The 20749-nt window shown below is 43.6% G+C and overlaps 1 long non-coding RNA gene across 1 annotated transcript; it reads left to right on the plus strand.

The window, feature by feature from the left end:
- The first annotated feature begins 11920 nt into the window (after positions 1 to 11920).
- LOC112580919 lies at positions 11921 to 20529 on the plus strand. The gene is made up of 3 exons (XR_003105267.3): positions 11921 to 12019; positions 18876 to 19411; positions 19630 to 20529. It is a non-coding gene; the product is annotated as an uncharacterized LOC112580919 (long non-coding RNA).
- The last annotated feature ends 220 nt before the right edge of the window (positions 20530 to 20749 follow it).

The following is a 20749-nucleotide window of genomic DNA, read 5'->3' on the forward strand; positions in this document are numbered from 1 at the left end:
GTTTATTCTCAAATGATAGTGACTACTTCCTAAAGTTTCCTGAGTTGTCGTGTTTGTTTGGCCAGAATCTTTCCAGGATTAATTTAGTAGGTCTGGTGGCAGACCTGCTAGGTAGGTCTAAGTAGCCTCCTCTCTCCACATACGTACTCAAATGGGCAGAAGTCATACATTTTGTACAGGGAATATGTAACAATATGTCATCTCAGAAAACTGCCTTGACCCTCTGTCCTGGAAAATTATAAACCTTAGCTAAGTGGTAAACATAAACCCAGATAATTTACTCTCCAAGTGTTTATAATGTGTGAGATGATGTTAAATGAGTCTCTTCTGCATCCACATTTGCATTCAGCCATAAATTGAAAAGTTTGTCTCATGCACTAAATATCGAGGAAAAATTTATAAGATCACCATTAAAGTTTGTGTCATTTATTTTGTAAAGTTGTGGGTTATAAGATTTAGAACTAGGCAGGGCATTGCAGTCCAAGACATAACCTTCAGATTAAAAATGGGGATACCAAAACCCAAAGGTGTAACCTGAAAATTTGGCCTACATTCTCTGTAAGATTCCTGCTCACTCTTAAAATTTCCTGATTCTACAAATTTAATAGAAGTTATGGAAACAGCAATTGCTTTGAATTACACAGTTGAAGATTTACAGACCTGGGTACTACTAAGCATATACTAAATGAGGAGTCTGGCATTTATAGCTAAAAACCCGTGTCCTGAAATGATACCAGTCTTTGACTAAATCGCTTCTGAAGTACTTTTGATTAGTAGCTGGAATCCTTTCTTCAGCAGAGGCATTTGAGTCTAACAAAAAGTTGCATTACCACTATAGAGAGATCCTGTGTGCCCATCACCCAGGCTCCCCCACCCATAACTATAATCTTATCAGGAAATTAACATTGACAGTAATTGAGGATTAATTAGAGTTGGTGCCTTCTTAGGATTTTACCAGTTTTTGAATGCACTCATTGTTCTCATGCATGTATGTATGCATATATATTCTTGGTTTTGTATATAATTCTATGCCGGGGTTTATATTACCACTACAAATCAAGATAAAGAGCTTCATCACCACAAGGAAACTCCTTGGGCTGCCCTAAGGCACTCACACCCTTTGCTTCCCTAATCTCTGACTGTTCTTCATCTCTGTAATCTTACCATTTTGAGAATGCTTAGCTTAGATATGTACCTTTTGCAACTGCCTTTTCCACTCAGCATAACACCCTGAAGATCCATACAAGTTGTACATACTCACATGGAGAGTTTTTTCCTTTGCGTTTCAGCTACCTACAAAATTTCAGAAGAAATTGGCTATTACTTAAAATGTCATCTTGCAATTTTCAAAGAAAATATGTAACACATGTGCACAGGCTACCTTTGTAAATATTTTGGTTTAACATTTGAAAATACCTTTTATGCAGAAAATACGTAAGTGCAGCTTTCCACAGCCTTTGGGACTCAGCTTGCCAAAATCCATGAAGTCTGTGAACATAAATACAAAAACACAAGGGCATCAACTGCCCTTGATTTATTCATTTAACAACATTTCCCCAGAACTGCTCTTGGTGCTTCCCAGGAGGCACTAATGATAAAAAACCTGCCTGCCAATGCAGGAGGCTCAAGAGATGTAGGTTCAATCCCTGGGTCAGGAAGAGGCCTGAAGAGGAAACGGCGACCCACTCCAAGATTCTTGTCCAGAAAATGCTGTGGACAGAGGAGCTCAGCAGGTTACACAGCCCATGGGTCCACAGAGGGTCAGACACGATGAGCACACAACATCTCTTGGGGCTTCCCTGATGGCTTAGTGGTAAAGAATCCGCCTGCCAATGCAGGAGACACAGGTTCGATCCCTGGGTCGGGAAGATCCCCTGGAGAAGGAAATGGCAACCCACTCTAGTGTTCATGCCTGGGAAATCCCATGGACAGAGGATCCTGGTGGGTTACAGGGTCAGACACAACTTAGCAACTGAACAACATCAAATACCTCTGTACTAGTCTTGTACTATCTAGGGGAAGACTTCTTTAAAAATTTACTTCCTGATACTAGAGCCATTTCCCCACTGGGACCCCAGCCCCATATCTATTTGATGATTAAAGGATATAAACTGTTCTAAAAATGCTAGCTTTACATATAGACACTCCTTATCATAACATAAAAATGTCCATTGTTTTTTTATTTGGTCTTTTAGATACCAGAATCCATCTGAGTCCACATGATAAGCATTTGGTATATGATAGCTTATTTGTAGTATCTTTTACTGCAAATATTCAGTCTTGACTGGCTTATTGAGTTGATGCACATAACATGTAAAGGTTTATGGTCTATAGTTGCTGTGCTTAGTCTCTCAGTCATGTCTGACTCGTTGTGACCCCATGGACTGTAGCCCACCCGGCTCCTCTGTCCATGGGATTCTCTAGGCAAGAATACTGGTGTGGGTTGCCATACCCTCCTCCAGGGAATCTCCCAACCCAAAGATCGAACCCAGGTCTCCTGCACTGCAGGCAGATTCTTTACCTTCTCAGCCACCATGGAAGCCCATATACAAAAAGTGTAAACGTTTATGGTATATAGTTAGCTTACTTCAAAGTATATTGTGTGTGTGTGTGCACACGTGCACACACACACACATTTTCTTACCTGGAAACTTCCCTCTGCAGGCAAGATAGCTATCAAGAATTATATTGTTTATGTATCTGGGAACACAAGAAAGGACACATTACCGTCACCAAGTATCCCTCTACTAGAAGACAAAGGATTAGGCTTATTTTTGGTAGCTGATACACGGGTGGGCAGTAAACAGATAAGAGTGAAGGAAGCTTTCGACTAAACAATTCCATATTTCATACACATATTTCACTACAGTTCGGAAAGTTGAAAGCAAAACCCTAATACTGAGCCATAATAATCTCTGGTATAATTCAGAAGGATCCAGGAGCCCACGTGAGAATATGTAAGAAACTGTACACTGAATATTCACTATCTGAGAGCCTTATGCAGATTTGTTTAAATAGTTTCAAGAGACCTGAGATCATGGAAAAACAGCTGAGGAACTAAATACTTTTACAATTGTTTCTCTTTCCTAAATTAAAACACAAGTACATGTATGTGTATATATAGCAGGAATACAATACCGAGCAAAAATCTAGTTTATCTTCTTTAGGAAAGGATGAACTCTAAGATTCCCTGTACATCCCTTAAGAGAGCCTACTTCTACAATTGTGGCTTTAAAAGCAAATCACAATGTTTGTTATTCCATCCTCAAATCAACATATGGAACTTTTAGATTTCAATAAATGCAGAATTCTAGGTACTAAGGGAAACGGTAGCAACAAACACCTTTTATCCTATCTGACATAACAAAAAACCTCAGTAATGCTGTCAAAAGATAGCTTATCTCAAACACAGAGAGATGCAAATCCAACAGCTGTTCCTCTAAGAGAGTTGCAGGATCACATCCGATAAATGTGATGTTTTTAAGAAAATTAGTTGCGTTGTACTTGAAACCATCTTAAAACAACCAGCTTCAGAATTGTCCTCCTGGAAATAAAAATGATCCCTGCTGCCAACGGGAAGATGTTTAAATGATATCTTCATTGATCAGAGGGATTTCTGATGGGCTCAGATTTGTTTCGGATGGCAATACAAAAGTCTCACGGGGAAAACTGAGCCAGTGGTAGCTGGGCAATCTACATGTTAACCTTCTTTTGCAGTCTCACCCAGTCATACATACTTTGACCTTTGACTTTTCAGCCTTGCCCGGCTGGTTCCAAGATAAACTGTCCCTCGGCAGGCTCCGAGGCAGATACTGGGGTGGGATGTCTCTCGCGGTCCAAAGTCAGCCTTGAGCATGGTTTATCCCCTGACTCTTCAATCGCCTCTTGCTGACCGTGTGGCTCACATAAAGGACTGGATTCATGCTGGGAGGCAGGGCTTCCCCGGCCTGCAGAGCTGAGACCTAGAACCTCAATCCCAACACCAGGGAGAGGAAGGTACAAGAAATTCCTTCAACCCAGGGATAAATCAGAAGTGGTTGCCATCAGCAGAATTGAGGGCTCCCTGTATCAGATGAGTTCGCTGACAGGAAATTGTCCCTTTGGGTGGTGGTTTTGGTTTGGGGTATGAGATTTGTCCCCAAATTTGGTGAAGGAAGGTTATATCTCAGATGCTGCCCCTCCCGCCTGCCAGAGCCTCAGTACCCTGCCCCGTGGTTGCTCGTTCTTGTCCAGGGAGACCAACTTGTCCTGTTGGCCCAGGACTTTCCCCACGTGCCAGGACCCCTTCAATCACAGACACAAGGGCCCAATGGGTCACCTAGCCTTGCCTGGCTATCGGGGGGTGAACCCCGAGGTCCTGGACACACCACAGCACCCCCTTGTGACTCACTGCCTGTGCACCTCCAGCACCAGAACCTTCCAACTGTCATCCAGCAGCTCCCTGCAGCAGAGGGCCCTCCGCAGACAGGGCGAAGCAGCTCATGACCCTTAAGCCTTAGGGTTTGTGACTGGGACCCCCCATGGAGGCCAGCCCAACAGCTGGTCCAGACTGCACCTCCCCCATCTCCTCCTTGCTCTGCCGCAGAGGCCCCGGCCCTCCCCAGGCCTGCTCTGGGCTCCCTGGGACCAGGGTCTGGACCTTGGGTCACATCTCTGCAAGCCACTTCCTCCCAGGCTGTGATCTTATGCACAGACACACATGGTCAGAGGCCAGTGGTGCTCTTTAGGCTCACTTCTCCTTTTCTGTCTCTCTCTTTTCCAAGAAAGGAGAGCCTGATTTCCCAAGAGCTTTGAGGTCCCTTTTTTCCTCTTGCAGCAATCCCAGCAGAGACCTGGGTCCGGGGTAAGCTGGGCCTTCTCACTGAGTAGCCACCATGCTGGGTAATTACTGGGATGAGCTGGGAAGCTGCTGCACAGGAGGACCCATCATTAAGTGCCATGGCATCGCTGTCCCCACAGGATGTCTGGATGTCTTCTCTGCAACTTGCCCCCCCAGAGCCTATGGCACAGTCTTCTCAATATCTCCCTGATGAAAAGTCTTTATCTTCTGAGATTGGAATTTGTGTTGAGAGACTGTCCAAAGACCATCCAGAAACTAGCCTGAAGTGTAAAGCTGAGGGATGGACTCAGGGGGCACTGATTAAACTGGCCAGAGCAGAGGTGGGGGACAGCAGTCAGCAGGGTGCCCTCCTGGGTGTTGACCAGCTGGCTCTGAAGAAAATGTTCAAATGTGGTACCTTACTCATGCCTCCCATACCCCAATGAGGGCGGGTCCAGCTAAAAACGGCCGCTAAGGGAGACCACAGGGCCACATGCTGACAGGTGGTCAGCAGGAGTGAGCCAGGCACAGATGGGCCCGGGGGCCTGCTTCACACTTCATCCCAGTCCTCACTGCCGCTTCCACAGTGCTCTGGGCTCACAGGGAGCCCCCGACTCCCCGCTTGGACAGAGCCGTGAGAGTGTGGTGCTTGTAGCGAATCTTGCTGATGCAGCTTCCACCCTGTCTCCTTTTCACCTGTTTTGTTGGGGTTGCAGGCCTCAATTTCTCCAACGAGCATCTCTTATAAAAGGCCTCCATTTGTGCTCAGCACAGGCTCAGAAGCCCAGGGAAATTTCATATTTATTACAGAGAGAAGCAAGCATCCATTCTGCCTGCTTCCATTAACAAACACTGGCAATTAATGTGTTTGGTTCAAAAGCCTTCAAACATTTGTACTTCCATTTGCACGTTTAAATGGCTCTGTATAACAGTTAAGCAGGTGGTTAACTATATGTATATTAAATTCATAGAGAAACTGGTAATTTTCAATTATAATTGTCAGTTCACAGTTTACATGATAAGAATTTTTTGAATAGACCCATTAGCTGATTTAGTTAGCCAGGGTTTTTATAAATCATGGTTTATTTGCTTATTCTACTTATAAAGGAGGGATTTTCAGTGTTCTCCCATGAATCAATAAATATTTACTTTGGTCTTTATTCTGCCCAAATGCCAAGTTTGACAATGGATGAAATATCATTGGGGTTTCTTAAACAGCTGTTTGAATGCGGCTGTTTTATTAGTTGTTTTGTTTAGTATTATTACCCAGAGAATGGTTTAAAAGTTTTATTCATTTGCTATTAATCTGTTTTTTATAAATAAAGTCGAAACAGGACTGGATTGTGGCTCTTTGTAATTTTACAATGTATTGTACTTCCCTGGTAATATGTTTTGACAATAGAAACTTCCAAGCCCATGAAAAGCTGTGCCATTTTTCTAAATGATATCCTTTAAAGCAAAACTCTGAAATATATAGCACTGGTTTGCACATAATAAAATTTGATGATTTTGTCACCAGGGATAATATTTCTCTTTTCTAGGCAACAGAAATAATTTAAAAGCCTCTCATTTGGGTTTTACAGCACAAAAGGAGGCAATAAGACACCAGATCTGGTGGGGGTGGGCAGACACGGAGCTAGAGTTGCGATGCTGAAGTCCACACTGAGAAATACCTTCAAAGCTATCCAGCCTCATGATTCCCTCATGTCATCCCTGGTTCTCTCCTTTGAAAGCATGATTGGGCAGGAACTTCTCATCCCTGAAACATGTAAAGAGGGCTACTGGAGGAGTTTCCAAAAACTTGGAACCCCAATTCCATAAACTGCCATGAAACCCCATGAACCTCTTAAACAATGTCAGAAACAGGAAACCCTCAACTTGCTTCCTGTGGGTCCAACCCCAGAAGACACAGAAGGACTCTGCAACTGGACATAGCTTGTCTCAACTCTGATGACTAATGCCTTCAAGAGACAAGACTTGGAGAAGAAGTTACTTAGCTATAAATGAACAGATAGTGAAAGAAAACATTAAAAAGAAGTATTTTCTCTGAGACCCTGGCGAAAAATCACAAACCATTTTGCAAGCCATCACAAGCTGCCACACCCTTTAAAGAAAGATAAACTTGTTATTCTCCTTTAAAGTTACCTTCTAAAGGCTCTCTTCTGTTAGCCCTTGAATAAGCACTCACTGAAGGTAACATCAACCTCAACTCTGACTTAGGGTACGTTACAAAGGTTTGCGAAGTTAACAAAAGAGATTCTCTCTATGTTTGTATCCAGGGAGGTTATCAAGTGGGATACTGCAGGAAAAAGTGTGATGCTTTTCTTGAAATGTATGTTTACAGGTGGCTGAAGAACACTTCCTGGTTGTCCCAGAAAGACAGATAAGAGATCATGCTTTCAGAGAGGAAAACAGGCAAGAGACTGAACCAGATCGTCAGAGGGTTATCTAAGAGAGAGACAGCAGGCTTTAACTTCTGGTTCCATAAGCGTGCACCCTCAGGCAAGTCACTCGGTTTCTGTGGGCCTCAGTCTCCTCATCTGAAGATGAGGAAATCATAATATAACCTCAGTGATCATTTAGAGAAATAACAGGGTAACATCTGCAAAGCATAGATTCCATCAAATATCAAGTCAAAATGGATGTTAAAGAAATGGGCCATGAATCCAGAAAAGTTAACAGTTTTCATTCACTTCATTGATGTGCTCTGTCACTCAGTCGTGTCTGACTCTGTGCGACCCCATGGACTGTAGCCCACCAGGCTCCTCTGTCCATGGGATTCTCCAGGCAAGAATACTGGAGCGGGTTGCCATGCCCTCCTCCAGGGGATCTTGCCAACCCAGGGATTGAATCCAGGTTCAATGATGAGATGAGTTAAATTTGATTCCAAGGAGACTGAACATCTAGGCTCCTCCTCTGCCCCTCCCTGAACTATACCCCCTACCTTGTAATTCTAAAACAAACGCTCCTCCCCTCTCCTACAGCAGTTCTGGGGTGGCCAATGTAGCCACCACTTAGGACCCTGGTGGTCAACTTCTACCAAGCTCCCTTGGCTGTGCCATTCAGGCAGAAGAAGGTGGTTATGGGACCTTGGGGAGATTTTTTTTTTTTTAATGTCCGTTTTAAAAAAAGACATAAAAAAAAAAAAAAAAAAGACATGAAAGGCAAAGGAGAAAAGGAAAGATGTACCCATATGAATGCAGATTTCCAAAGAATAGAAAGGAGAGACAAGAAAGTCTTCCTCAGTGATCAATGCAAAGAAATAGAGGAAAACAATAGAATGGAAAAGACTAGAGATCTCTTCAAGAAAATGAGAGATACCAAGGGAATATTTCATGCAAAGATGGGCACAATAAAGGACAGAAATGGTATGGACCTAACAGAAGCAGAAGATATTAGGAAGAGGTAGCAAGAATACACAGAAGAACTGTACCAAAAAGATCTTCATGACCCAGATAACCACGATGGTGTGATCACTCACCTAGAGCCAGACATCCTGGAACGTGAAGTCAAGTGGGCCTTAGGAGGCATCACTACAAATAAGCTAGTGGAGGTGATGGAATTCCAGTTGAGCTATTTCAAGTCCTAAAAGATGATGGTGTGAACGTGCTGTGCCTAATATGCCAGTAAATTTTGAAAACTCAGCGGTGGCCACAGGACCGGAAAAGGTCAGTTTTCATTCCAATCCCAAAAAAAAGCAATGCCAAAGAATGTTCAAACTACCACATTATTGCACTCATCTCACACGCTAGCAAAATAATGCTCAAATTTTTTAAGCCCGGCTTTCAACAGTACGTGAACTGTGAACTTCCAGATGTTCAAGCTGGATTTAGAAAGGCAGAGGAACCAGAGATCTAATAGCCAACATATGTTAGATCATCAAAAAATCAAGAGAGTTCCTAAAAAACATCTGCTGCTGCTAAGTCACTTCAGTCATGTCTGACTCTATACGACCCCATAGACGGCAGCCCACCAGGCTCCGCTGTCCCTGGGATTCTCCAAGTAAGAACACTGGAGTGGGTTGCCATTTGCTTCTCCAATGCATGAAAGTGAAAAGTTAAAGTGAAGTCGTTCAGTCATGTCTGACTCTTAGCAACCCCATGGACTATAGCCCACCAGGCTCCTCCATCCATGGGATTTTCCAGGCAAGAGTAATGGAGTGGGATGCCATTGCCTTCTCCTACTTCTGCTTTATTGACTACGCCATAGACTTTGACTGTGTGGATCACAACAAACTGTGGAAAAATCTTCAAGAGATGGGAATACCAGACCACTTTACCTACCTCCTGAGAAATCTGTATGCAGGTCAAGAAGCAACAGTTAGAACTGGACATGGAACAACAGACTGGTTGCAAATGGGGAAAGGAGTACATCAAGGCTGTATATTGTCACCCTGCTTGTTTAACTCATATGCAGAGTACATCATGAGAAATGCTAGGCTAGATGAAGCACAAGCTGGAATCAAGATTGCCGGGAGAATATCAATAACCTCAGATATGCAGATGACACAAGTCTTATGGCAGAAAGCAAAGCAGAACTAAAGAGCCTCTTGATGAAAGTGAAAGAAGAGAGTGAAAAAGTTGGCTTAAAACTCCACATTCAGAAAACTAAGCTATGGCATCTGGTCCCATGACTTCATGGGAAATAGATGGGGAAACAATGGAAACAGTGACAGACTATGGGGGGGCTCCAAAATCACTGTAGATGGTGACTGCAGCCATGAAATTAGAAAAGCTATGACCAACCTAGACAGCATATTAAAAAGCAGAGACATTACTTTGCCAACAAAGGTCTGTCTAGTCAAAGCTATGGCTTTTCCAGTAGTCATGTATGGAAGTGAGAGTTGAACTATAAAGAAAGCTGAGCACTGAAGAACTGATGCTTTTGAACTGTGGTGTTGGAGAAAACTCTTGAGAGTACCTTGAACTGCAAAGAGATACAACCAGTCCATCCTAAAGGAAATCAGTCCTGAATATTCATTGGAAGGACTGATGCTGAAGCTGAAACTCCAATACTTTGGCCACCTGATGTGAAGAACTGATTCATTGGGAAATATCCTGATGCTGGGAAAGATTGAAGGCAGGAGAAGGGGATGACAGAGATGAGATGGTTGGATGGCATCCCAGACTCAATGGACATGAGTTTGAGTAAACTCTGGGAGTTGGTAATGGACAGGGAAGCCTGGTGTGCTGTGGTCCATGGCGTTACAGAGAGTCAGACATGACTGAACAACTGAACTGAACTGAAATGTCTATATCAAACTCAGCATTCAGCACTGAATTATCAGTAGTTGCCATGCTATCAGCCCTGGTCAGAAAGAAGAAAAAGAATAACACAATGGTCATCTTATAGGAGAAGCTATTTCTGCAGCAAAAATTGAAGCTTTTTTATTTCATTTTTGTTGTTGTTGGGGCAGACCCTAATTGTCCGGTCCATTCCATCATCCCCTTATCCTGCCAGAAGGGTCTTCAAGTGGCAGGTGTCCTAGTGGATTTTAAGCGTCACACGATTGTAAATGCCCTGGTCCTCAGCCCAAGGAAGTAAGGGGAAAGGAGAGCCCTCACCTGCTTGGGTGGCAGCTACTGGGGCGCAGTAGGCTGCGTGGCCTTTTGGAACATGCTAGAGAGTAACCCTGGCCAGAGTTCCTCAGTTGCTTCCACAGCTATTCACTGTTTGCAGGGGGATGAAAAATAAATGAGAGAATTAGGGAGGAGAAAACCCCTGAGAATCCCCGTATGGGCCACCAAAATGTCGCAGTCTGTGTGTGAGTTGGAAAAGAATTTCCAGACAGGAGGCAGAATGAGAAGAGATTGAAGTTTATCAGAGTGGGAGACAGCGGGCCAGCGCAAGGGAGAGCTGAGCCTAAATAATGTTTTTAATAATGTATCTGGATTTTCAGAATCACGTTAGCTGCGATTCTGTATAGGCCAATAAAACCCTTGATTGTTTCTTTTGAGCTTATTGCTGGAACATTCTGGAAATAAACATTTGGGAGTAAGCCAGTCCTTGAGACAGGTTGGTGCTTGGTAAACCTGAATTTCACTGAGTAACCCATTGTATCCCCCAAAGTTATATACTACATTTCATATTTTCAACTATTAGGACTTTCTAGTTGAGAAAACAAGACTAAAATAAAATCGCTCTTAGTCACCACCCAGTTTTTCTCCACCCTTATTTTGCTTATAAAGATCCCGGTGTAGGTCTCCTGATGACTTCCTCCCTCCCTCTATCCTAGAGTCAACCAGGCCACCAGTATTGTGTGACTATCTTGCCTGTATTTTCATAATCTTACTAAGTCTCCCCCTCCAAAAATAACACAGGGAATTTCTGTGTATGTGTACATGTGTGTGGACGTTATATATAATTGTGGTCATACTATTCCAGACCTCTGCAAGTAGCGTTTGTCAGTCTTTATCATTGTCTCTTCTGTTTTCAGTGTCTATGCTTGATGACACATGAGTTCCAGGCTCATTGTTTTCTGTATTTCACTGTAGGAATATGCCATGATCAAGTTGAAACGCGCATTTTTTTAAAAAATTATTGCAGTAGATGTGATTTATAGTGTTGTGTTAGTTTCAGGTGCTCAGCAAAGTGATTCAGTTATACTCAATGTACATATATTCTTTTAAGGAATCTTTTTCATTATAGATTATTGCAAGGTACTCAGTATAGTTCCCTGTGTTATACAGTAGATCCTTGTTGTTATTTATTTTATATATAGTAGAGTATACATTTTAATCACAAGCTCCTAATTTATCCCTCTCTCCAATCTTTCCCCTTTGATAACCATAAGCTTGTTTTCTATGTCTGTAAGTCTATTTTTATTTTGTAAATGAGTTCATTTATATTATTCATTTCAGATTTCATATATAAGTGACATCATATGATATTTGTCTTTGTCTGATTTACTTCACTTATTATGATAATCTTTAGGTCCATCCCATGTTGCTACAAATAGCATTATTTCATTTTTTTGTGTGTGGCTAATACATATGTGTGTGTGTGTGTGTGTGAGCTTCCCAGGCGGCACTAGTGGTAAAGAACCTGCCTGCCAATGCAGGAGACGCTAGAGACCTGGATTCAATCCCTGAGTCGGGAACATCCCATGGAGGGGGACATGGCAACCCACTCGAGTATTCTTACCTGGAGAATCCCATGGACAGAGGAGCCTGGGCTTGCCAAGAGTTAGACTTGACTGAGGTAACTTAGCATATATATATATATGCTATCTATATGTGTATATATATATTATGTATATATATATATTATCTGTTGATGGACATTTAGGTAGCATCTGTGTCTTGGCTATTATAAATAGTACTGCTATGAACATTGAGATAAAATGTGCATTTTTTGAGCTGTTTCCTCAGCTTCATTAATATTTAGTACTCCCAAAGCTTCCACTTTATGAAATGGCCCCTTATTATTTTAATTTTCATTTTTATAATTACTCATAATGTCCAACAACATTTCATATGTCTATTGCCCATCCGGTATTTAATCTTCTCTGACATCTTCTGTTCCTACTCTTTGCCCAATTTTATAATTAGTTCTTCTTTCTTACTGAATCATAGGATTCTTTATGTATTTTATACCCTAAACTTCTTATCAGTTATATGGGCCCAAATATCTTACTGAAAGATCATTTTCAAAACCCTTTGAGCTCTTACAGGTAGAAATTTCTCTTCCTACCCTATTCAGGTAATAATTCATTGCATGTTCACTCATTAATTCATTTTACAAGTGTTTTTGAGTACTATATCTCATGGGCAATCAACTGTGCCAGCTTTGGGGCAAAATAAGGACAAATAAGATGTTTACTTTCTAGTTGGGGATATGATAACAGCACAAATACCTAAAATGCATGGTAAAACGTAATTTGGGCCATAAGAGAACCCAGCTGAAAGTGAAGGTACTTCTGGATATTTCACAGTAAAATTGGCAAAAGAATTTGACTGTGAAAGTTGGGTAGAAATTGACCATGCAAGGACAGGGTTTAGGACATGGAGCTGGAAGAGATTTCATGAGTAAATATCAATCCATTCTTTGAACAATTTTTATATCTTAGCTCATTTTAGCTTTAAGGCAATTCTGTAAAGTAGTTATGATTGTTGTCTTTTCACGTATGAGAAGCCTGAGTTTCAGAGAGCTTGGGGAGGAAATTTGGCAAAGTCCTCAAAACCAGACATTTTGGAATTTCATGCAAAACCCAGGTTTCCTTGACTTCACAGCCTTTACTCTTGCCACCCAACTACACTCGAGGGGCAGCAAGCCAGCTTGTAGAGTCCAGGGGTCACTTGCTGCCTGGGCACTGGCCAGGGGCACTAGGCCGGATAGCAAAGGGCTCCCACCATCCCAGACATATGGACTGATGGCCTCCAAGGAGCTGTTCTCCAGCCTCCTGGAGAGCAAAGGCTGGGCAGGGCCATAGCGCCTGAGAGAGTGGCACAGTCAGTCCTTGTGAAACGCCAAGCAGAGAAACCAGAACACCGGCTCTTTCAACTGAGAAAATGAAAACTTCGCAACAGGAAAACACAAAGCCTGAGTCCATGATTGCACAGATAAGAGAGCCAATAAGATTCTACTTTCTCAATCAATGTTTTTTGAATGAGGGTATAACAAAGAGTGTATAAACTAAAGGCTTCCCTGGTACCTCAGCTGGTAAAGAATCTGCCTGCAATGTGGGAGACATGGGTTGGGAAGATCCCCTGGAGGAGGGCATGGCAACCCACTCCAAGATTCTCCCTGGAGAATCCCATGGACAGAGGAGCCTGGTGGGCTTCAGTCCATAGGGTTGCAAAGAGATGGACACAGCTGAGCGACTAAGCACACAGCACATAAACAAAAGAGGAAAAGAATAAAAATGCACACACAACTTGGGGAAGCAGCCGAGGAAGCGCACTTCAGCAAAGAGGAGAAACAGATCAGGCCACTGCTGTTTCTTTCAAAATGTGCGTTTCTGTCTCAGGAATACTTACCTTTCCATATTTGCACTGTGGAAGGGGTCGTAACCTTCATTTTCCTTCTATTATTATTACATATATGAGCCTCTTCCCATGTATCCTCGGAGCATGGAACGACCCTTCAGCTCCTGGCAGGGGGCTTCCCCGCCGACACAGAAGGGACTGCATAGATGCAAGAAACAGTTACTCAGTCTATACGGGAGGGTACTAAGGCCCAAAGAGAATTTGTTACAGAGCACATCCTCAGCTCTGGCCATCCTCTACTTCTAATACTGGAGTTTACCTTTAGTTTTATAGACTTGAGATATATTGACTGTTCATATGCTGAGAAAAAGAAGCAAATATGTACCAGTGTCTCCCAGATCTTGGGTACTGACTCTTTCTAAAGATCCTCCTCTGGAAGATGAAACTAAGGGATGATGATGGTGTCACGAAGAGCAGAGAACTGGAAGTATTTGAGCAGATGAAACACATGATAATCCTTCACATGGGTGGTGACAAAGCCCTTTGAGTCCACTGTCTCCGCTGGCCCCACCCAGAGTCCTGGAGACTGTCCTCCCCTTTATCTATAAAGCTCAGGAAGCCCACAGATAGTGAATGTCTGCCCTACAGATGATGGACTAGGAGCCAAAGTTTTCTCTCGACTCTTGCGAGTCCAGCTAAGATCTTCCCAGTATCACACAGAGGGGAAGACAAAGATATATAGAAGGAAGAAAGGAGCTCGGCCACAGTCACATTCATAGAGTGCATTCATGGGTTCACTCATTCATTCACTGACCCATTTGTTGTTTTATTGAGAGCTTCTTGTGTGCCAGACACCATAGGAAGCATGTAGTTGTCTCCTCGCTCATAAAGCCAATTATTTTGATGTGTTTCAGGCAGTCTTTTTATGCAAAAAAGGGACAAAACCCTTGAACATAAATCTCTCCCTTTCTACCTTCCATGACTAAATTGCCACCCATGAAAACACATGCTCATATTTCCAACGCCAGAAGATGCTTCATAAGAATTAGTTGAAGCTGGGATATGTCCGCATCCAGGCCCCTTTCCCAACTTTCTGTGCACAGCGTTTCTTATTGCTCCATTAGAGCCACCCCGTGCTGGTCAGATCATTTATACAGTCAGTCATTCAGCAATACAGATGCTGCTAGGATAAAATAAAGATGTACCTGAAGAAGTAAACATATTATCAACTCTTATCATTCCAAAAAGAAGTCAAGCTGTGTCTCAAACTTGCTTGACCATGACTCCCCTACAGAACATGTTAAAGTACAGATTTCTGGACAGTCACGCATCATATCATTTAGACCTGCCACAGCAGGGAATCTCCTCCACACCTTTCCTTCCACAAGTCCAGAAATTTGGGAAAACTCTGCTGTCAACTACCTCTGCCATTTTAGAAAGCAGAAAAAAGAACTCTGGGCAGGGCACTTGGGCTTTGCGGTTTTGAAGAATATTTGGAAGCTGGAACACTAAAAGGCATTCAAAATCCATCACTCAGGGGACTAGATGAGTTGTCTACTCCAGGTGAGGCAGGTAAGAGATGGGCACAGAGGATCAGGAGGCGGACAGGGAAAGGGGAGCTCAGACGAGGACCCAGGGTGTAGGAAGGTCAAGAGGTCGACAGCTCTGTGGATAAGCGGCTCAGCTTGGCCAAGGATATGATTGCACAAAGTAAGCCAGTTAGACCCAAGCCACCTCAGTCTGAGCTGCTCATACACAGAAGGACTTGCTTAATGCCTACTTCTGGCAGCACTGGGAACTGAGTCTGGCCTGGATGATTCCTGGGTGGGGAGGCATTCAGTGCCCAATAGCGAACCTAAGCGCCTCTGTGGCTCTCGAGCCTGTTTCTGGTTTGACAGGAGTGAGGAAATTGGTTGAAATGTTTGGTTCCTAATCCTGAAGCTCCGTTGCTTCCTGCTTTCTTTTTGCAAGAATGAAGTTACCAAAATTCCCCATTGTCTTGGCCCCCAAATGGAGTTTTAGATTAGAGTAATGCTAACTGCTTATCAACCAAGAGCTGTAACTCACATAAGAATTCCTAAGCTTGGCAACCCTGAGAAATTAATAAAAATTGGAGTTTGTATCATTTTAGGAACAGAAGTGGGAGATAGTTTTAAAGTAAAATTTTGGAACACGAAAGGCAGAGGGAAAACTGTTCATCAAGCTAAAAAATGCACCCACTTTATTCCCTGTCCTTTATACTCAGTCATGCAACTGACTTTCCCATAAAGAATTTACCTTAATTCTCTGGATGATACAATGAGGTAGGAATGATTATTCCCAATTCACAGAACTGAGGTTCAGAATGGTTATGTAGCTAGAGTGGGAGATGAAGCTCTGATTTGAACCCAGGTTTGATATTTTGATTCCAAAGAAAGAGCTACATACACCGTGCAATATCATTTGTATTTCCCAGGAAAATTAGGGGAGTGTTCTGATGAGCAGTATCTCCCAACTAGATCATGAATCTAGGGAGTTTCTCTTACTCATCTCTGCCTCGCTAGAGCCCCACACAAAACTCAGAAAATGTTTGATGACTAAATGAGTAATTTAGCTTATGTTTGAACTTTTCATGAATTCAGCCCTTGCAGACTTCTAAAGGAGATCCCTTTTGTTTTAAGCCATCCCCCAGTTTTAAAACTTTATTTTTCTAGAGAACCAATTCTTGGGGTTTGTTTCCCATCTAATCATTTGTCACCAGTGCTGGGATTCAGGGAACCCTTCCTCAAATGCTGCCCACTTCAACACCACCTAATCCCTCAAAACACCTTACATTGCATCTCAGAGACGTGTCCCTGAGACATGAACAGACAGCTAAGAATGCCCAAAGACTAGGGCATAGACTGGTAGACAATTAGATGAGTCCTGGGCCATACGGGGTGCTGTCTGAGCATCTTTGTCAGAACACCAAATCCTAGGTGAGTGGTGGGTCTGTATAACTGACAGTCAGCTGTAAGGTTAGGCCTCAGCTTGCCTGCGAGAACCCCATCCTGGGGAATGGATCTATGAGGTCGCTTCTTCACGTGAAAACTGGAGAGAGAGCCATAGCCTTAGACCCCCACACACACAGCTCACAGAGACCGTTCCTGGGGCAGGTATCTACTCCTAGGAGGCTCCCTCCTTAGGACTCAGCAGCTGCAGCCCAGCACCTGGGTTTGAGCCTTATTTCTGCCAATTTCCAGCTTTAACACTTCTGGCTGGTGGTATCACTTTTCTCAGCCTCAGTTTCCATGGATGTGGGAAAATAGATCATAATGCTACTTTTGCCACTGCGTTGTCATGAAATTTAAAGAAAGGCTCAATATGGAAAAGCTTAAAGCCTAGTGTCTGGCACATTTAAAACTTTTGACAAATGTCCGTTATTATTAGTGTGCTATTTTCTTACTCTTACAACCATTTCTTTAAAAAATCAAATGAATTGTCTGGCAAATATCTGCTACTCATCACCTTGTTGTTGTGGTTCAGTCACTAAGTCATGTCCAACTCTGTGACTCCGTGGGCTGCAGCATGCCATGCTTCCCTGTCCTTCACTTTCTCCCTGAGCTTGCTCAGACTCATGTCCACTGAGTCAGTGATCCCATCCAACTGTTTTATCCTCTGTTGCCCCCTTCTCCTCCTATCCTCAGTCTTTCCCAGAATCAGGGTCTTTTCCAATGAGTTGTCTCTTTGCATTAGATGGCTGAAGAATTGGAGCTTCGGCTTCACTATCAGTCCTTCCAATGAATTTTCAAGGTTGATTTCCTTTAGGTCCTAGACAACATCAAATAGTGTGTGATAGACATTTTTGTCCTTCACGGGCTCACAGAACCTGGTGATCTCAGAGGACCCCCATATGATACCTCTCACTCTAGACTAGGCAGAGGCTGGGAGAGGTGGGCCATCCAAACTCATGTCAGAGCTCAGGCTTTCTCTTGTCTCCTCTGTGTTGGCTCTGCTGTGTTGTTTTCTCCTCTCACAGTCACACTGTCTTCAGTGTTCAAATAAATATCTTTCTGAAGCCTAAAAATGTTTTTGCTAGCAAAGGAAACTGCCAAAGAACTATTTCTATGGCTCTTCAGACTTTGCATTTAAAAAAATCTCTTACACTTATAACCTAAGACATAAACTCTTTAAAAGTTCAGCTTAAATTTCAAGTAGATGAGTCATGTGTGTGTGTGTTAGTTGCTCAGTCGTGTCCTACTTTTTGCCACCCCATGGATGGCTCCTCTGTCCGTGGGATTCCCCAGGCAAGAATACTCGAGTGGGCAGCTATTCCCTTCTCCAGGGGATCTTCCAGGGAATCAACTCGGGTCTTGTGCATTGCAGGTGGATTTTTACTTTACTATTTCAGCCACCAGGGAAACCCAACAAATCATAAAACAGAGGCAGTTTCAGGAAGGTTTGAAGCTAGAGAATGTTCCCATGTCTTGTAAGTCTATTGAGAGATCTTGTTTCCGGATTCTTTTTGAATATTAATTAATTCATTTATTTGGCGCATCAGGTCTTAGCTTCGGCATATGAGATTTTCATTGGCGGGCATGAACTCTCTACGTGTGGCTCCCAGGAGTTGCGGCACTCAGGCTCAGTTGCTACACAGCTTGTGAGGTCTTAGTTCCCCAGCTAGGGATTGAACCCCCATCTCCTGCATTGCAAGGTGTATTCTTAACCCCTGGACCACCAGGGAGGTTCCACTTACTGGGATTGTAATCCAGTATTTTTAGACCAAAAAGTGTCATGACTTGAAGCCATTATGGCAGTGAAGGCAGAGGGAGGGTAATGAGAGGGTGGGGAGTGAAATTCCCCGGTCGGGCCTTTACTGAGGTCAGCGTGAGCACTGGCGCTGTCCGCAGGTAGGCTCTCTTTTCTCACGTTGCCTTGTAATCAGAAGCACTGCTGTCCTCAGTTTACAGGCCTCGGAATTGGAGGTCCTCTGTGCTCGTATGGAAGTGGTGTCTCCATGGGGACAGAACGAGGTCTGGCTCCCACTGCTGCACTTTCACAGCCTAGAGCAGTGTCTATCAGATGGTGTCTGGCCAAAAATACTTGTGGCTGATGCTGTTGCTTACAGGCGAGTTTTAGAATAAAAGATATTAATTTTGATCTCTCCATAGAGCTGACCCCATAGAGTTAACACGATCAAGAGTAACAACAGAACCAATAGAAAAAATTCACTCTGCCAAGACGCAACGCTGTCCTCTGCTCGCCAAGCCACAGGGTTTGTTCCCCCGGCCTTTGCGGATCTCTGGGAAGCGGTCGCTTAAGTGTGGTACTCCCGCCCGGCTCGGGGATCCACGCTGTCTTCCAGGAATTCACACAATAAACAGGTTTTGGAGAAACGCCAGCTCATTACTCAGATTTCCTTTTCAGAATTCAGGTCACTTTCTACCCCCAGACCTTTCTGTCATCAGTTACTGAATTTCAGCTTTGGCTTTCTCCATGGGACACAGAACAAACAATTGGGTAATTGGGTCACCTTCTGACTTATATCACTTCTCGTCCCATTATCTGAGGTGATCCGCTTGACTTTCGCAGTAGACGAGATTGGTGCCCTCAGGAAACCTGAGAAACCTTCCCGAAGATCTGATCCCGGGGAAGAGGTTAAGTCTTCAATGAGGAAAACAACGAAATAGGATCCAATGGCAGGCAGGTAGAACAATTTTTACATGAGAAATGAATTCCAATATAAAAAAATCTATTGATGCCACTGTGTTCAGAGGGAAAAAAAATAATCCTCTGGTCAAAGTGGCTGAGAGAAGCCTCTTATAGATCTCAGGTGGGAAGGAAGAAAAGATGTGGAAGGAATGAACGGGAATATCTAGATATTTAAAAGATGACCTCGTTTCCCAACGTTTTTTTTTTTTTCAGATTTATTTATTTGTTTATTTCTGCCTGCTTTCTTCTGGGCCTTTGTTGCTGCCCACAGACTTCCTCCAGTTGCCATAAGCAGGAGTCACTCTTCATTGCGGCACAGGCCTTCATCGCGGTGGCTTCTCTTGCTGCGGTGTGGGTTCTAGGCATGTGGCCTTCAGCGGTTGCTGCAGGCGGGCTCAATATTTGTGGCGCAGCTTTTTGATGTGTTTTCTGGCCTCCTTGTCTCTCACGTGCCTGCACTCACCCCACTTTCTCTCCCTGGAGGCGATGTGTCCTGGCACGGAGTCATTCCCGCCAGCCTCCCGAGTCCAGTTTGGAAGCCTTCCCGCGGGCTTCCAGAGGGAAGGCCTTTGGGAAAGAATAGTGTGAGAGCAACATGGGAGTGATGATGAGAAGTCAGCCCCTGGGGGCCAGCCTGGAGAGTGCTCCTGACCAGAAGAGCCGGTGCAAAGTTCGGAGCTGCGGAAGCGCTTGGTGATTCCCGGAGAGCGGAAGAAATCAAGGAGAGGAGCCTGGAGAGAAGCAGGAAGGCAGCTGATGAGCTGGCTGTGCCTCTGGACATAAGCAGGACCCCGTGTCCCTGTAAGTCAGATCAGCTTATGGAATTTCTGAGGGAAAATAATCTCCAGCATTTTATGGAATGTGACTGGCTGGTGAGGTCTAATGAAAGAGGAAATTTGAAAAATAAAGTATAGGAATTTCTTAGTTCTATTTTGTTGCCTATGGGAATTAAAAACTGAATCAAGAATGGTAACAATCCTCTTTAAATCTGAGGACTCAAAATTCTGGAGAGTTCTTATGTCTGGATGTCTTACTAAAGCTGCTGCTGCTAAGTCACTTTAGTCGTGTCCGACCCTGTGCGACCCCATAGGCGGCAGCCCATCAGGCTCCCCTATCCCTGGAATTCTCCAGGCAAGAATACTGGAGTGGGCTGTCATTTCCTTCTCCAGTGCATGAAAGTGAAAAGTCAAAGTGAAGTTGCTCAGTCGTGTCTGACTCTTCGTGACCCCATGGACTGCAGCCTACCAGGCTCCTCCATCCCTGGGATTTTCCAGGCAAGAGTACTGGAGTGGGGTGCCATTGCTAATGGAATACAAACCTGGGTCTGGAATAA

Source organism: Bubalus bubalis, chromosome 20, assembly GCF_019923935.1.
Source record: "Bubalus bubalis isolate 160015118507 breed Murrah chromosome 20, NDDB_SH_1, whole genome shotgun sequence".
In the NCBI taxonomy this organism is placed as follows: Eukaryota; Metazoa; Chordata; class Mammalia; order Artiodactyla; family Bovidae; genus Bubalus; species Bubalus bubalis.